At 36.1% G+C, this 3,358-nt stretch overlaps 1 non-coding gene across 1 annotated transcript; it reads left to right on the forward strand.

Moving 5' to 3' along the window:
• The first annotated feature begins 2,318 nt into the window (after positions 1-2,318).
• LOC123392635 lies at positions 2,319-2,425 on the forward strand. Its single transcript, XR_006607386.1, has one exon. It is a non-coding gene; the product is annotated as a U6 spliceosomal RNA (small nuclear RNA).
• The last annotated feature ends 933 nt before the right edge of the window (positions 2,426-3,358 follow it).

The raw sequence follows: 3,358 nt of genomic DNA on the forward strand, positions 1-3,358 counted from the left end.
CTTTTGGCTTTACCCATGGACCACTGATTATTTCATGGTCATTGTCAAGTGTCTGCAGTAGCAAGCCTACAGTCTTTTCTCCCCTTCATTACGAATGTCTCAGAAAAGAAAGTAAAGTGTCTGATCAAATCTTGAAAATACACCAATGATGAATCAACTGGCAAATCTGTGAGTGACATTCACTAGTAGGAGAATCCTTATCTATGAAATGCTTTCAGTAGAGCATACCTGGTCTGCTTGGGGCTGTTAGTGGTAAACAGATCCAGACTCTATGGAACTATGGGGCATGGTTCCCTAAAAAATGCTGAATGAGCTGTGTAGCTATCAGAGTATAAAGTGGAGATGTTTATGAAAGTTATGTACCTGCATACATTTCTTAGATACCTTGCATGTTAAATGTAGCTGGCGCGTGCCCAAATACAGCAAGAAAGGACCTGGGGAGCAATGTTGACAGTCCTTGGCTTCTCCTTGCTTCACCTACACTTCACGACCACTTGAATCCTCAAAGTAACCAAGAAAGCCTAACCAAGGAAGGCCTTAGTTTCTGTGTTCACTTAATTCAATCAATGACTCTATATGCAAGACAATAATGCAGTATTTAATAGTATAAATACCATTACTGCACTTTAATTAGTTATTTTACATTAAAAACTCAGAGTGAAATACAGATTCAAATTATTATTAGAATTGAATATATACTAAAATACCATTTATTAGAAACTACACATGCACATCCACACTCTTATAAATACTTAGGAAATATCAAGCTAGTATAAGTAGTGGCTATTACAGATTAAAATCAAGTGCAGGAGATTTAAGAGTCTTCCTTTTCCTTTTTATGTTTTTCAAGTATAATCATGTATTATCAAAATAAAAATCTAATATAGACACATCTAAAGTAAAAGTATTTTATATGCAAAACTATGGCTTTGAAGAGCACACCATATTCACATATTAGAAAATGTAGCTCTAGGGGTGCCTGGGTGGCTCAGTCAGTTAAGGGTTCAACTCTTGATTTCAACTAGGGTCATGACCTTGGGATCACGAGATCGAGCCCCTAGTCTGCCTCTATTCTCAGCATGGAGTCTACTTGAGATTCTCTCTCTTCTTCTCCCTCTGCCCCTCCCCCTGCTTACTCACTCTCTGAATAAATAAATTAGTTTAAAAAAGGAAGAAAGGGAGAGAGAGAGAGAAAGAAAGAAGTGGTAGCTCCAGTCTCCTATGATTCTCATCATCCAATTTATTTTTGTTTTTTGCCTTGCATACCCTACAGTAGCAAGTCAATCCTGGGTTATACAGATAAACAGATCCAAATGCCAAATATTTTTCAATTTCCTTTCAAACTTTAGTCTTCAGCTGACTCATTCAAAAGCATAAGAATGAAGTAGTAATCATATTTGTTTCAAAGTTGAAAATTAAGAATATCTAATAAATGCCTGCTGTTGTAAAAATAAATCTAAAAGTGAGACAAGGAATCACAGCCCAGCAATTCCATTTTTACAGGTGTGCCCTGCAGAAGCTCTCACGCATGTGCCCAAGGAGATGTGCACCACCATACACACTGCGCCAATCTTCGTGCGAAAGAAAGACTGTAAACAACATATATATACATCAATTGAGAGAAGGATAAATTCATCGGGATATATTCTTACAACAGTATTACTGCACAATGATTAAATAAATGAAATAGGGATGATTTATCAGCCCGAATAAATCTCCAAAAAAAAGTTGAGTGAACAGGGGAAAAGAGCAGAGGATGTTGTGGAAAGACAGATTTAGCAAAATATTATTTTCCTTGCTTAAAAACAAAAATATGATACATTTTAAATATTGGCCTGTGGGCCATACATCTATGTTAAAATACTGAAATCAGAGATGGAGAAAATACACAGCAGCTTCAGAACAGCATTAACTGGAGGTGGGAAAAAGACTCAGGGACGGGAGTGATAGTAGTGAGGCAATTGCATCTGTAGTGTTTTGCTTCTTTAAAAAATTAACTTTTAAAAAGTTAATATTTATTATATCTGGGTAACACACAGGTGTTGATTATGCTATTATCTGTATCTTTCTCCACCTTTGAGCTATTTCACATCTCAAATGCTATAAAAATGATACTTTATATAATATATATATGTAAAATGTATCTCTAAGGATATGCATATGTTTATATATTATAAAACATTACTATGTTGCAAATGTTCATATATTTGTACATATACAAAATAGGGATACTTACGAAAGATATTTTACATATAAAATATATAAAAATATATAATGCATTCAATAAACATACATAATTCAAAATTGGAAAATTACAGTGCTCACTTCAATAGCGATCTACTACAATTAGAGAAATACAGAGAAGATTAGCATGGACTCCTGAACAAAAGATGACACACAAATTCGAGAAGCATTCCAAATCTGTGAGTATACTTATCGGGATGAGCACTGAACGATACAGAGAACTGCTGAATCACTATGTTATACACCTGAAACTAATATAGCATTGTATGTTAATTATCCTGGAGTTAAAAAAAAATTTAAAAAGAGAGAGAAAATGACAGAATACAGTACGTAACATAGGTCACAATCGAGTGAGAAACAACAGGAAACACTCCCAAAATTGATAAAATAGCCTTCTGATAGATGTTATACCTTTCCTTGTTATCGTCTGTCCTTACAGCCAGTAGCTAATGATACATAAATATGGCGAGGGCCGAGCTGCAGGTTTTCCAAACTAATGATGCATTTACAGAAAAGTTCACATAGGTGAATGAGATGATAGGTTAATTCCGAGCTCTGCCCAGCAGCAGCTGCAAGGAACAAGGAAGACCTGACATTGATCTTGTGCTCCCTATGCACTAGCCTGTTCTAAGTGTCCTACCTATTGAAGGTCATTCACTCCTTACAAAGCTGCAGGAATTAGGTATTATTACTGTGCCCATTTCCCAGATGAGGGAGTGTATCATAAAGAATACAAGCAATCTGCTATATCACACACCTAGAGAGCACCAAGGCAGCATCGGAACCAGGCACTCTGGCTCTAAAGTCCAGATTCCTAGCTAAAGAGTTCATTGAGTAGTGTCACTCACTTCCATCAGTGTTTTCAAACTATCTTATGCAAGTTTTAAAAATAAAATACAGGGAGTGCCTGGCTGGTTCAGTCAGAAAAGCAAAGCGACTCTTACATAGGTTTTATGTCTCAGTCCCACCACAGGTATAGAAATTGCTTAAAAATAAAATCTTAAAAAATAAAATACAGCACGTTTTCACAGTACCCCTTTAAGCAGCCCTGAAGAACAGAATACCATGACAACTCAAGGCAGGAATCTTTGATATCGGGGAGCTGTAATCCTTG

The sequence above is a fragment of the Mustela putorius genome, unplaced genomic scaffold (genome assembly GCF_011764305.1).
Source record: "Mustela putorius furo isolate JIRA1106 unplaced genomic scaffold, ASM1176430v1.1 tig00000592_pilon_pilon_pilon, whole genome shotgun sequence".
Classification (NCBI taxonomy): domain Eukaryota; kingdom Metazoa; phylum Chordata; class Mammalia; order Carnivora; family Mustelidae; genus Mustela; species Mustela putorius.